Genomic DNA, 15,171 nt, shown 5'->3' on the forward strand with positions numbered 1-15,171 from the left:
CACTGTCCCGAAATAAATTCCACACCTCTTAGCCATCACTTCCCAATCCCCTCATTTCCTCCAGGCCTCGGTAACTACTAGTGTACTGTATCTTCATAGACCTGCCTATTCCAGATACTTTGAACAAGTGGGGTCCTACATGGTCCTTTGTTAGTGACTTAGCATAACGTGTTCAGGATTGACCCATGTTGTGACATGTATGCTGCATTCCTTTTTGTGGTGGAGTAATACTATTCCATTGTATGAATATACCACATTTTCTTCCACTCATTAGTTGATGGGCCTATTTCCAGTTTTTGGCTATCATGAATAGTGCTGAAGTGACCATTCATGTGCAAGCTTTTGTGTGGACATCTTTTCATTTCTCTTGGGTGTATATACCTAAAAGTAGAATTGCTGGGTTGTATGGCACATTTATGTGTAACTTTTTAAAAAACTGTCAACTGTGTTTCAAAGTAGCTGCACTACTTTGTATTTCCACCAGCAGTATAAGGATTCCAGTGTCTACATCCTCACCACATCTGTTATTGTCTATTTTTTTTAATTATAGCCATCCTCATGGATGTAAAATGATAATTTATTGTGACTTTAATTTACATTTCCCTGATGACTAACAATGTTGAGCATCTTTTCTCGTTCTGATTACTCATTTATACATCTTCTTTGTCAAAGTGGTAACTTTGGTGATATAAGCAGTGTGTATGGCCTGCAGGTTATTCTTTTATTTTGCCCTAACATTTACCACAAACTTACAGTCCTAAAACACAAATATTTTGTTTTAGAGTTCTGTAGGCCAAAAGTCCAATACAGTCTTACCCGGATAAAGCCAAGGTGTCAAAGGGGTGCACTCCTTTTCCAGGAGGAAAAGCTTTTCCTGTTCATTCGGATTGTGGGCAGAATTTAGGTCACTGTGACCTAGGACTGAGATCCTGATTTCTTGCTGGCTGTAGACTGAGTGTCATTCGCAAGTTCTAGAGGCTGTTGCATTCCTTAGTTTTTGGCCCTCTTCCTCCATCTCAAAGCTAGCAGTTGGAGATTGAGTCTTTCTCATATTGCCTCTCTCTGACAAGCTCTTCAGTATCCCTCTTTTAATTTTAGGAGCTCAAATGATTATACTGGCCCACCTAGAGTAATCCCACTATCTTAATGTCTGTTCATTAGCAATCTTAATTGCAACTGCAACTTTAATTCCTTTTGTCGTGTAATACAACATAGTCACGGATCCCAAGGATTAGAGTATGGACAGCACCACACCCTGTCTGAAGGGCACAACTAGTTTTTATCTTTCTATTGCCAAAGAAAATCACAAATCTAATGTTGGTAGACCTTCCAGTTTTTCCATATAAGCCAAATCAAAACACACACACATAGACACACAGGTTTGTTTTTTTTTTAATTTCTCCTTTTTTTAAAAAAAAACTGAGTCCAACAAGTTCAAATTTTTTAAAAATTCTTTCCAGACCAAACGTGTGAGTGGACTGAACATAGCCTGGAGGCTACAGTGCCCTCTGGTTCAATCATCCATTTTCTATATTCTCTGCTCAAATATTACACCTCATTTTCCAGCATAGTCAGAGTGTCACTGAAGTATAATAATTTATTTTATTAGATTACACTAAGTAAAACCATGTAATGATTTGGATGGGAGAGAAACATTTACTTTTTTTCACTACTCCTAAAAGGGAAACTTATTGTAACAATAGAATAGGTAAGATTTTAGGGTATTTGTCTCATTACAAAACTTAGAGCAGATTTAGACTTATAAACCTTTGTCCTTATTGTAAACAGAGGGGTTTTAAATAGATGCACTCTTGGGTCTTTTTTAGACCTAAAAGTCCTATGAATCTCTTAGATACAAATAAAGTAGAGTAGTCTCCACCCACCACTACCAGCTATAAACTCCCCTTACTTAAAATTCTAACATTTGCAAATTTATTTCCTTTATCTTTTGGAGACTGGAAAACTAGATGGCAAAAAAGGACAGCTTTAACAATGAAGTCTAGGGAAAATTGCAGATGAAGGGGAAAAGTATCAGAGAATTGGTGAAGAGAAAGGATGTGGAGTTGACTGAAATGACAAACACTGATTCAGAAGGCAGGAAGTGGAAGGGAAGGAGACCTTGCAAGAGAGACAGCCGGACAGGAAGGAGTTAAAAATTCCTGAGCTATAAAATGTGAAAGGCACTTGGAAGGAGACCCAGACTAAAGAAAATATCATGCATTTTAATATGACTGTTATCCGTAACAAAGAAACTCTTGTTGAAACTGCCAGGTAGCCAGATCCTGAAAACTTTCTGGACAGCAGGAGATGGTAACTGGACATTAACAATCAGGATCCATCACTACCGATGTCAAAGGTACAAGATAGTGTTGGTGTTTTGAGAAGAGCTTTCATAGGTTCATGTTGATTGTGGTCCCTTAAATTTTGACTCATGAGTTCTTCAGTTCTTCAACTGAGAATTCTCATTTCAGGGAATTTTCACAGATTTCACTCTGGTGGCCCTTCTGAGAAACCTATGATCATTGCAGTGTAAGCAGAGGCTAACATTCCTTAAAGCGTTCTCACTAATTACAAGGCATTATGCATTGATTAAATCTGGAAAAATACAGTTTGCTTAGTGTTAGAAAGTGAAAGCAGGTGAAATTTATAACACCTTACTGCTGTGTATGCAAATATTTTAATTATTTGGCATCACTTATTCACTTTTCTCTTGAATTAAGATTTGGGTCTTTGTGGATCTGACTACAATTTTCTTGAATAGAGTCATGAGGGCAGCAGCAAGTTACCCTGGCATGCATTATTTCACAATTTCTCTGGAAGTAGATACTTTCCGAGGTCTCCAGTATGACTTGACACTGTCTGTCCAGAGACTAATACTAGTTTCAGGAGAAGCCAAGTGAAAGTCGCTTAGTCATGTCCGACTCTTTGCAACCCCATGGGCTGTATATTCTCCAGGCCAGAATACCAGAGTGGGTAGCGTTTCCCTTCTCCAGGGGATCTTCCCAAACCAGAGATCAGACCCAGATCTCCTGCATTGCAGGAGAATTCTTTACCAGCTGAGCCACAAGGGAAGCCCTAGGAGAAAATAATTTCTACTGGTTAGTCTGAAACCCTCACAGTTCTTCAAAATAGAGACACCTGAGTTCCTTCTCACTAAAAGATTTGTTCCCTCTCCTCTTTCTTGTTTTTCTGTTTCTTTCTTTACACTTGTCCTTTCTGTGTGTTTTCTTGGTTTATCAAAAGTTCCAGACACTGTTCCTCAGTGTTTTCTCTCTGTATCATACCAGGGATCATGCTGATGATAGCTAGCATATATTCAGACCTCATGTTGTGCAAACAACTTTACAAGCATTACTGCTTTCAGCAACCATAGAAGTAGAAAACGAAGGTATGCAGAGACTAAATAACTCTCCCGAGGCCACTCAGCTATCGAGGGATGGAGTCTGAACACCTGCCATGTAGGCACCACTTCCCACACCCATGCCCCCTGGAGGCATCATGATTTATCACATCCTTTTGCTGCTGCTCAATCTTCCTGAGTGTGTCTTCCTGGGTAACTCAGTGGTAAAGAACTAGCCTGCCAATGCAGGAACCGCAGGAGACAGGGGTTCGATCCCTGGCCTGGGAATATCCCCTGGAGGAGGAAATAACATCTCACTCCAGCAATCTTGCCTGGAGAATCCCATGGACAAAGGAGCCTGGCGGGCTACAGTCCATGGGATCCCAAAGAGACTGAGTGATAAAACATGCATGCCCTCCTGGATGTAACCCAGAATCTCTATCTGAGCAGTGCTCCAGGAGGACTCTGCCATACTCTAAGCACCATCATCTCAAACCTATTTGCCATTTTTACATCCTTCCCAGAGATCTTGTGTTGTCTCCAGCCTGCCTCCTGCAGTCCTGGTTTCCAGTATTGCCGAGGTTCCCAGTCACCTTTAACAAGTCTTCTCGTTCTCCTTGCTAATGAACATACAGGCACACTTCCTGGGATAGATCGCCTCTTACTCAACAGTCAGAATCTGAAGGGTTCAAAGTACAATTCATTCTTTCCTCTTCATTTTTCAATTTTTATTTTTTTACTGAAGTATAGTTGCCTTACAATGTTTTGGGTGTACCACAAAGTGATTCAGTTATATATATATAGAGAGAAATATATTCTTTTTCAGGCTTTTCCATTATAAATTATTACAAGATATTGAATATAGTTCCCTGCACTATACAGTAGGTCCTTGTTGTTTTTGATGGCTCAGGATTGTAGAGAACCATTTTCAAATGCCATTCGTGACTCATAATGTTAGAAGAGGGGAAAGAAGATTAAACATGGAATAATTAGCATGTGCGCTTACTATGCACTTTTTTCTATTTGCCTGCTTAACAAACCAAACCATAAGTATATGATGGCTAAAATAGATTTTTTTTTTTCTCACTCACCTAACATCTAAAACAAATTATTTCACAAGAGGGTTTTTGTGGTTTGGGTCAAGAAATGGCACAGTTGACTTCTGCTCACATTTCATCTGCTAGAAACCAGCACCTTGCCCACATCTCACTGCAGAGAAGCTGACAAATGACCTCACTGTGTGCCCAGGAAGGAAAAGAAAAGGATCTGGTTGATAACAGATCTGTCTCTGCCATGGTGCTATTAAAAACAAAGTTGCTATTAGCAGAGACCTGGACTTCAGACCTGAGAAAAAGTTGCTTTCAATGCTCTCTGTTCTTGGCTGCGCTCAAAAAAGAAACCTTCATCTCCTCTGGCTCCTCTCTCCATCACCTTTGTACTGGGCCAAAGATATTTTTCAAGCACATATGTTCAGATTTTTTCCCATTGGATTTTGATTTTACCCAGAGTCACACATGAGGGAAAGAGGCATGAGCCAGAGCCCAGACTATGCACAGGAATGTATTAATAGTTCCAAGCATTTGCTCCCAGGGCTGCTCATCCATCCCTGCCTGTCTCTCCAGCTGCCTGTCCTCCCAGGGCAGGACAGCGCCTGTTTGGTGGAATGCCTCTACTGTGAAGGTAGCCCAAGGTGGCACTCCCCCCCATCACTGGATATTGATTGACAGGCAAGTGTTAGCTAACCCAGGTTCATCCTGTGCCCGGGCTGCCCTTGCTTACCACTGAGGCTCTGGAACCCCTGTTCCATCTCATTTCAACAGGAGCCATGATCCAAAAGCTAAGCAGTTTCATGAGGTCTGCAGGAATGATTCTCTTAATGCTTGTATTTCTGACTCTTGAAGAGGCTTGCTTCCTTATATTGGTTGTGATAAATTGAAACGCTTGCCTTTGTTTCTATTTCCTTGTTCTTCCTATATTTGTATATATGACCAGTTTGCAGATTCAGTGACAGAGTGATCTATAAACCCTGACAGTTTCCAAAAATCAACACACATGTAATCTGCTAGTTGATGCTGACCCGCAGAGATGACCGGACTACAGGTGAACATGGTCCTGACAGTGAGGCTCCGCCCACACTGCAGAGGTTCCATGATTACAGCTCAGCCTCTTTTTTTTTTTTTTTTTAATTTAGGGTAATGTTTTTGTTTATTGGAAGGAAAGCATTGGCCCTTGTCCTGTCCATGCCTCCTGTCACTTCTCTGGATCTGGCCAGAAACACTGGTGGCTGCCGCCTCCCTCAGGTGGCCCCATCAGCTCCAACAGTCAGGGTGTGTGCCCCATGCTATGGGAACAGAGAGTTCTAGCCCAGGGTCTGCTCAGGTATATCTACACCAGCTCTCTGAATCAGTCTCTTTTTTTGTTTTGTTTTGCCCATTGTAAAAGTCTTTTTGGTCAGACCTTTTTTAACATTGTCTTAGTACAAATACATAACTTATCATTTCACTCCCTCTCTGCATCTCTCTTCTTTTTCTTCTAATTAACTTCCGTAATTAAAGTAATACTAGCTGATGGGATTGTAATCAAGCACAAACACAGGCGTGGCATTTCTCAGCAGTACTCACCTCACTAGGTGACTATCTAGGTGATCAAAAGTGGACTTAAATTATTTTTCCTTTTTCATTTTTTTTAATTGAAATACAGTTGATTTACAATGTTGTATTAGTTTCAAGTATACAGCAAAGTGAATCAGTTATATGTGTATGCGTGTTACCTACTCATTTCCCTCCCTATCTCCCCTTTGGTATCCTTAACTTGATTACAAGATCTATGAGTCTGTTTCTGTTTTGTAAATACATTCAGTTTTTTTAGATTCCATATATAAGTTATATCATATGATGTTCACCTGTCTTGACTTATTCCACTTAGTATAATGATCTCTAGGCCCATCCATGTTGCTGCAAATGCCATTTTTCCTTTTTCATGGCCGAGTAATATTCCACTGTAATATGTACCACATCATCTTTGTCCATGCCTCTGTCGAGAGACGCTTAGGTTGCTTCCGTGCCTTGGCTATTGTAAATAGTGCTGCAGTGAACTTTGGGATGCATGTTTCCAACCTGAGATTTTCTGATATTGAACTAGTGGGCTTTCAAAAAACCCTCAGCTCTCACCAGGACTCAAGAAAAAGTAACACAGTGTAGTTCATTAATGAACAAACCTGCCTACATGTCAGAAATGCCTCAGAATTTGTTCAAAATAGAAACTAGAGCTTCCATCCCACCACCTGAGAGTCAGGTTTAGGAGGTCTCACTGTATGACTCAATAATATGTACAAGCTTTTCCAATAGATGTAGGAGGGTCAATTGATTAAGAAGAATTGTGGTCAATATAAACTTCTATTAATTGTAGATGCTTTGGTAACTGCTTTTTCTGATAGATGTAAGAGGGTCAATTGATTAAGAAGAATCGTGTTCAATATAAACTTCTGTTAACTGTAAATGCTTCAGTAACTCTGTGCTTTGTCTTAATAATGAAGGTAATAACACCTAAGTAGCCTGTGCTAACAAAAGTGCCTCTCGTGACAGGATGCACAGTTGTTACTTTCAGCAAAAGCTCAATGTAATTAATTAAGGGCTGGATTTAATTCAGTGACATTTGAATTTTATAGCTATACGCTTGCAGCTATAAAACCACCTTTATTATTAAAATTCCTGTAGGAAAAATAACTTGGTAATTGTGAGTCTGAAACTCTCTGGTCCCTAACCTGCTTTTCCCCATTGGCACAGTTGTTTTTATTACATAGTGAGACAGCTATTTTATATACAGCAGGACAGATTATGTTTTTAACAGGTGTTCTGGGGGTTCTGAGGCAGCCAGTTCACAGACAAGGATTTGGGATCTCTGGTTACAAGGACCAAACTTGAGGTCAGAGTTCTGGGATCCAGTTCAGCCCTACTCTTTGCTTGCTTTCTGGCCTTGGGCAAACCCTGGGGCCTTCCTGAGCCTAAGTTCCTTGCATGGGTGAGTGCTAAGTTGCTTCAGTCACGTCCAATTCCTTGAGACCCTATAGACTGTAGCCTGCCAGACTCCTCTAGCCATGGAATTCTCCAGGCAGGAATACTAGAGTGGGCTGCCATGACTTCCTCCAGGGGATCTTCCCAGCCCAGGGATCGAACTTGTGTTTCATGCCTCCTGCATTGGCAGGTGGGTTCTTTACCACTAGTGCCACCTGGGAAGCCCTTATCTATATAAAAGATGGAAATTCTTTACCTGCCTCTCAGGGTTATTATGACAACAAAAACAAATTCAGATAATGTGCATAGTATACTATATACACATATATATTTATTTACTAGATATTTATTAAGGACCTACTGTGTGCCAGGACTAAGTGGTAGGAATAAAGAAGAGAACAGAGGGATGTGATCCCTGATTTTACGGAATTTACATGATGAGGAATGGGAGGCAGAGAACATACAAGTAAGATGATTTTAGGTAGTTCTTGTGCTTAGGAAGAAAATAAAATTGTCAGTGAGCTATGTAATGACAGGCAGGAGAGGGGTGGCATGCATGCTTTAGATGGCGTGGTTGGGAAAGGCTCCAGTAGGAGGAGACATTTGTGTGGAGACATGAATGACCAGAAGATAACTGTGCAGAAGTCTTCAGGTAGAGGATGTTGTGGAAAGGGAACAGCTGGGACAAATGTGCTGATGTTCCGGAGTAAGGGACTGAAGGCCAGTGTGGCCAGAGCCACAGTAATCCATGGGGAGTGTGACTCAGTGAGGTAAGGAGCTGGGATGTAGGCAGCTGGCCTGAACACCTAGAGGATTGTAGGTCATGAAACGAGGCTTGAAGTTTTGTTCTAACTACACTGAAAAAGTACTAGATAGTCTAAGCAGAGGCACTGTATGATCTGATTCATGTTTTAGAAAGATCACCCTCAGTTCAGTTCAGTTCAGTCACTTAGTCGTATGCGACTCTTTGTGACCCCATAGACCGCAGCACGCCAGGCCTCTCTATCCATCACCAACTCCTGGAGTCCACCCAAACTCATGTCCATTGAGTGAGTGATGCCATCCAACCATCTCATCCTCTGTCATCCCCTTCTCCTCCTACCCTCAATCTTTCCCAGCATCAGGGTCTTCGCAAATGAGTCAGCTCTTGCATCAGGTGGCCAAAGTATTGGAGTTTCAGCTTCAACATCAGTCCTTCCAATGAACACCCAGGACTGATCTCCTTTATGATGGACTGGTTGGATCTCCTTGCAGTCCAAGGGACTCTCAAGAGTCTTCTCCAACACCACAGTTCAAAAGCATCAATTCTTTGGCGTTCAGCTTTCTTTATAGTTCAACTCTCACATCCATACATGACTACTGGAAAAACCATAGATTTGATTAGATGGACCTTTGTTGGCAAAGTAATATCACTGCTTTTTAATATGCTGTCTAGGTTGGTTATAACTTCCTTCCAAGGAGTAAGCATCTTTTAATTTCATGCCTGCAGTCACCATCTGTGGTGATTTTGGAGCCCAAAAAAATAAAGTCTGACACTGTTTCCACTGTTTCCCCATCTATTTGCCATGAAGTGATGGGACCAGATGCCATGATCTTAGTTTTCTGAATGTTGAGCTTTAAGCCAACTTCTTCACTCTCCTCTTTCACTTTCATCAAGAGGCTCTTTAGTTCTTCTTCCCTTTCTGCCATAAGGGTGGTGTCATCTGCATATCTGAGGGTTATGGATATTTCTCCAGGCAATCTTGATTCCAGCTTGAGCTTCATCCAGCCCAGCATTTCTCATGATGTACTCTGCATATCAGTTAAATAAGCAGGGTGACAATATACAGCCTTGACGTACTCCTTTTTCTATTTGCAACCAGTCTGTTGTTCCAGGTCCAGTTCTAACTGTTACTTCCTGACCTGCATACAGATTTCTCTTGAGGCACGTCAGCTGGTCTGGTATTCCCATCTCTTGAAGAATTTTCCACAGTTTATTGTGATCCACACAGTTAAAGGCTTTGGCATAGTCAATAAAGCAGAAATAGATGTTTTTCTGGAACTCTCTTGCTTTTTTGATGATCCAGCGGATGTTGGAAATTTGATCTCTGGTTCCTCTGCCTTTTCTAAAACCAGCTCGAACATCTGGAAGTTCACGGTTCACGTATTGCAGAAGCCTGGCTTGGAGAATTTTGAGCATTACTTTACTAGCATGTGAGATGAATACAATTGTGCGGTAGTTTGAGCATTCTTTGGGATTGGAATGAAAACGGACCTTTTCCAGTCCCATGGCCACTGCTGAGTTTTACAAATTTGCTGGCATATTGAGTGCAACACCTTCACAGCATCATCTTTTAGGATTTGAAATAGCTCAACTGGAATTCCATCACCTCCACTAGCTTTGTTCGTAGTGATACTTCCTAAGGCCCACTTGACTTCACATTCCAGGATGTCTGGCTCTAGGTGAGTGATCACACCATTGTGACTATCTGGGTTGTACAGATCATTTTTGTATAGTTCTTCTGTGTATTCTTGCCACCTCTTCTTAATATCTTCTGCCTCTGTTAGGTCCATACCATTTCTGTCCTTTATTGAGCCCATCTTTGCATGAAATGTTCCTTTGGTATCTCTAATTTTCTTGAAGAGATCTCTAGTCTTCCCATTCTATTATTTTCCTCTATTTCTTTGCACTGATCACTGAGGTAGGCTTCCTTATCTCTCCTTGCTATTTTTTGGAACTCTGCATTCAAATGGGTATATCTTTCCTTTTCTCCTTTGCTTTTTGCTTCTCTTCTTTTCACAGCTATTTGGAAGGCCTCCTCAGACAGCCATTTTGCTTTTTTGCATTTCTTTTTCTTGGGGATGGTCTTGCTCCCTGTCTCCTGTTCAATGTCACAAACTTCCGTCAGGCACTCTGTCTATCAGATCTAGTCCCTTATATCTATTTCTCACTTCCACTGTATAATCGTAAGTGATTTGATTTAGGTCATACCTGAATGGTCTAGTGGTTTTCCCTACTTTCTTCAAGTTAAGCCTGAATTTGGCAATAAGGAGTGCATGATCTGAGCCACAGTCCACTCCCAGTCTTGTTTTTGCTGACTGTATAGAGCTTCTCCATCTTTGGCTGCAAAGGATATAATCAATCTGATTTCGGTGTTGACCATCTGGTGATGTCCATGTGTAGAGACTTCTCTTGTGTTGATGAAAGAGGGTGTTTGCTGTGACCAGTATGTTCTCTTGGCAAAACTCTATTAGCCTTTGCCTTGCTTCATTCTGTACTCCAAGGCCAAATTTCCCTGTTACTCCAGGTGTTTCTTGACTTCCTACTTTTGCATTCCAGTCCCCTGTAATGAAAAGGACGTCTTTTGTGGGTGTTAGTTCTAAAAGGTCTTGTAGGTCTTCATAGAACCGTTCAACTTCAGCTTCTTCAGCATAGACTTGGATTACCATGATATTGAATGGTTTGCCTTGGAAACAAACAGATCATTCTGTCATTTTTGAGATTGTATCCAAGTACTGCATTTCAGACTATTTTGTTGACTATGATGGCTACTCCATTTCTTCTAAGGGATTCTTGCCCACAGTAGTAGATATAACGGTCATCTGAGTTAAATTCACACATTCCAGTTCATTTTAGTTTGCTAATTCCTAAAATGTCGATATTCACTCTTGCCATCTCCTGTTTGACTACTTCCAATTTGCCTTGATTCGTGGACCTAACATTCCAGGTGCCTATGCAATATTGCTCTTTACAGCATCCAACCTTGCTTCTGTCACCAGTGACATCCACAACTGGGTGGTGTTTTTCCTCTGGCTCCATCTCTTCATTCTTTCTGGAGTTATTTCTCTACTGATCTCTAGTAGCATATTGGGCAGCTACCAACCTGGGGAGTTCCTTTTTCAGTATCTTATCATCTTGCCTTCTCATACTGTTCATGGGGTTCTCAAGGTAGAAATACTGAAGTGGTTTGCTATTCCCTTCTCCAGTGGACCACATTCTGTCAGACCTCTCCACCATGACCCGTCTGTCTTGGGTGGCCCCACAGGGCATGGCTTAGTTTCACTGAGTTAGACACGGCTGTGGTCCGTGTGATTAGAATGGTTAGTTTTCTGTGAACCTGTGTTAGTTTTCTGAAGATCACCCTGCCTGTCACCAGAAGAGACTTAATCTGAAGGGGAAGTCAGAGCAAGGAAACCAGTCAGGCTGACTGACCAGACTGACTAGTAGAGTGGTCCAGCCAGAGAACATGGCAACATCAGATTATAGCAGCGGAGGGGTCGGTGAGACTCAAGGTACTTTTAATGTTAGGGCCAGGAGCCTCTTCATGTCAGGAGGTAAAGTCAGTAGGCCCATATTAATTCAGTATCATTCCCACTGCATTCTCTGATTATCATCATGCATTAATTAGTCTCAGCATTAAGTATGAAATCACTCATCTTCACATCAGGTCATGAATAATCTCAAACATATTGAATACCAGTTAAATAAGGGAAAAGGCACACACATAATCTCAAACACATTGAATATAAATGAAATAAGGGAAAAAAGTGCCTAAACAATCAGAACAGAGAGAGCCTGTGCATATATTCAAAGGTGAACTTCTCAGAACATTCTCAAGTTTCTGTCCTTAGACATAATCCCAATAAGCTGATAACCTATGCCTAGAAGGCAATTAAAAGGAAGAGTAGAAAAAGGAATGGCTTCTGATATGAGGCCATGTGGTAGTATACACAGGAAGGAAAGGTAAATAGTTGATGAAGAAAACAAAAGATGAAAAGCAGGTGTGAGACTCTGAAGGGCATTGGAGAATTATGGTTTTCTTCACAGTTAATGAAGGCACAGAGGAGTGAATGATTGTCTTGCTTATAAAATGGATGAAAGAAAATTAAATCCATTTGACTTACAAAAGTTAAGCTTTGAGTATATGAAAATGATCTCACGTAGACCCTTATTTCCCCAAGGTGCTCAATAAATGTATCTTTTCATTGTATTTAATGATCATATACATGAAGTGCTGTATTGTTAGCCCCACCTGATAAAGGCCTATTAAAGTATAACATACACAGAATTGCTACATCTGGGAAGATGGCATAGATATATTTTCCCCTATTCTTCCTGGTAAATGCAAGTGAAATCCAGACATTCTGTATAAAACATAAGAAGACTGGAAGTGGAGAGGCTAGCAGACTGGCTCGGGTCTGTGGGTACTGAGGAGGAACACAAGTGTGACTTCACTGGGTTGAGCGGGGGGCTTGTTTGTGTGTTTGTTTGTATCATAAGTCTCAAACTTGGAGCTGAAGAAGGTGGCTGTCAGGAAATAAACAGAAACAGAAAAAAAAGTCCCCACTAAAGCTTGCTCCCTCTACCCAAAAGACCAGGAAAGGGACAGCCTCACAAGGCAGTGAACTCTTAGAAAATGCTGCTCTATTTCAAGCACCACAGAAAACCGTGTGGTCCACCACTACCCATACCAGCAAAGCCTGAATGGAAAGATTGGACTCCTCATCAGACGGGAGCGTGGTTCCCCAAGACCCCTGGACAGAGAAGATGGATTTAATCCCCACAGGGTGCAGTGTGGAGATCACACGGGGGCCTGGGGCCTCTCCTCTCACCCTGCAGTGCCCCCTTCCCTCTGGGGTGGTGGTAGAGGAAGCCTCCTGGAGAGTTAGGACTTCAGCCCACCACCAGCAGTAACAACACCCTTCCCGCAGCAGAGTCGGTGGGGAGCCAGAAGCTCCGCCCAGGCCCAGCAGTTACGAGGAGCCCCCACATAGGTCACAGAGGAGGCCAAGGGGAGAAGGTGGACTTCTACCTCCACTGGGGAGTAGCCGGTGGCACCTCCGTCTCCCCTACCTGAGTGGTTTCAGAGAACAGCCGCTAAAACAGATTTTAATAAGGTCCAAAGTTGCAGAGCATGATATGAAAATGTCCAGATTCCAAATGAAAAATCACTCATCATACTAATATCCCACTTTTACCAACACTTTTTATTCAACATAGTGATGGAAGTTCTATCTAATGAAATAATCTGAGAAAAGGAAATAAAAGGCATATACATCAAAGGGAAGGACTAAAACTGTTTACAGAGACATGATTGCCTTCTAAGAAAATACCAGAAATTCTAAAAAGAAAAAGTCATAGAACTAACATATAATTTAGTAAGGTTACATGCTGTATAAAACTCAACTGTTTCTATATACTACCAATGAACATATGAACACTGAAATTAAAAATACAATATCATTTACCATCCTTTGAAAAAAAAATAATTGGGTATAAATCTAACAATATGCAAGACTTGTGTACTGGAAATTACAGAACTCTGATGAAAGAAAGGAGATATAAATAAATCAACACACAATGTTCATGGATTGGAAGACTCAACACAGTAAAGATGTCAATTATCTCTAAAATGATATATGCTTGTGTATTTCCTATCAAAATCACAGCAAAATTTTATAGTTGTAGATAATATTATTCTAAGATGTATGTAGAAAGGCAAAGAAACTAGAATAGCAAAGAAGAATAAAGTGGGAAGAATCAGATTCAAGAATCAATTTCAAGATAATTATATAATTACAGTAATTAAGACTGTGTGGTATTGGTATCTTGAAATTGATTGGAACAGAAGGAGAATGCAGAAGTAGAACCACAGAAATATACCCAGATGATTTTGACAAACATGCAAAAGCAATTCACTGGAAGAAAGGTAGCTTGTTCAATTAATGGTCATGGAACAATTGTGTATCCATAGGCAAAAAACAAACTTTGACCTAAATCTCACACCTTATATAAAAATTAACTCAGAATATGTCATAGACCCTGCATGTATTTGTATGGCTGAGTCCCTTTGCTGTCCACCTGAAACTATCACAACATTGCTAACTGACTATACTCCAACATAAAATTAAAAGTTCAAAAATAAAAATAAAGGTAAAACTCAAATGCTGACAAGAATGCAGAAAAACCACATCACTTATATATTACTGGTGGAAATGTGAAATGATACAGCCACTTGGGGAAACAGTTCAGCAGTTCCTTAAAAATCTAAACATGTAACTACCATGTGACCTAGCAATTACACTCCTGGGCATTTTTCCCAGAGGAAATGAAGACAAATGTTCACACAAAGTCTTGGAGAGGAATGTTTTTATATGCTTTATTTGAATAGTCAAAATGTGGACACAACCCACGTGTCCTTCAGTAAGTAAATGGCTGAACATACTTGGTACATCCATACCATGGAATAGTCCTCAGCAATAAAAGGGAACAAAGTGCTGATACATGCCACCATACTATGTCAGACCTGGAAGAATCTCCGGAGAGTCATTCTGAGTGAAAAAAAGCCAATCAAAAAAAGTTACATGCTGTATGATTCCACTTATGTAACATTCTTGAAATGACAAAAATGTAAGAAATAGAGAACAGATTAATGGTTGCTAAAGGATTAAGGCAGGGCTGGGATCAATATGAGGGATCCTTGTAGCGATGGAAATGTAGTGTCGATGTCCTAGTCATGATATCATAAGATAACAGTAAGATACTGCCATTGGAAGAAACTGGGTAAAGTGTACACAGTATTGCTCTATGTTGTTTCTTATAACTGAATGTGAGTCTGCAACTATCTAAAAACAAAAATTTAATTCCATTAAAATGGAATCTATTAAACCTTGGTAGTTTAATGGTAAGATGTACAAATCGTCCCAACTGTTGCCTTGCTCTGGCCTCAGATTCTTCAATCCTTGTTCTTTTCTGACAATTCTGTGGTAGCTAGGTAAGCAGATGGGTAGATGGTTTTTATAGTTACAGTTAGAAAAGGAAAACATGGTTAGTGGGAA

General features: G+C 40.6%; 1 protein-coding gene across 5 annotated transcripts in view; it reads left to right on the top strand.

Annotated features, from left to right (window-relative positions):
• Positions 1-15,171, top strand: part of ADAMTSL1 (ADAMTS like 1) — a 1,044,920-nt gene that overhangs the window by 925,610 nt on the left and 104,139 nt on the right. The gene's annotated exons all lie outside the window — the stretch shown is intronic.

Source organism: Odocoileus virginianus, chromosome 18 (genome assembly GCF_023699985.2).
Source record: "Odocoileus virginianus isolate 20LAN1187 ecotype Illinois chromosome 18, Ovbor_1.2, whole genome shotgun sequence".
NCBI lineage: Eukaryota > Metazoa > Chordata > Mammalia > Artiodactyla > Cervidae > Odocoileus > Odocoileus virginianus.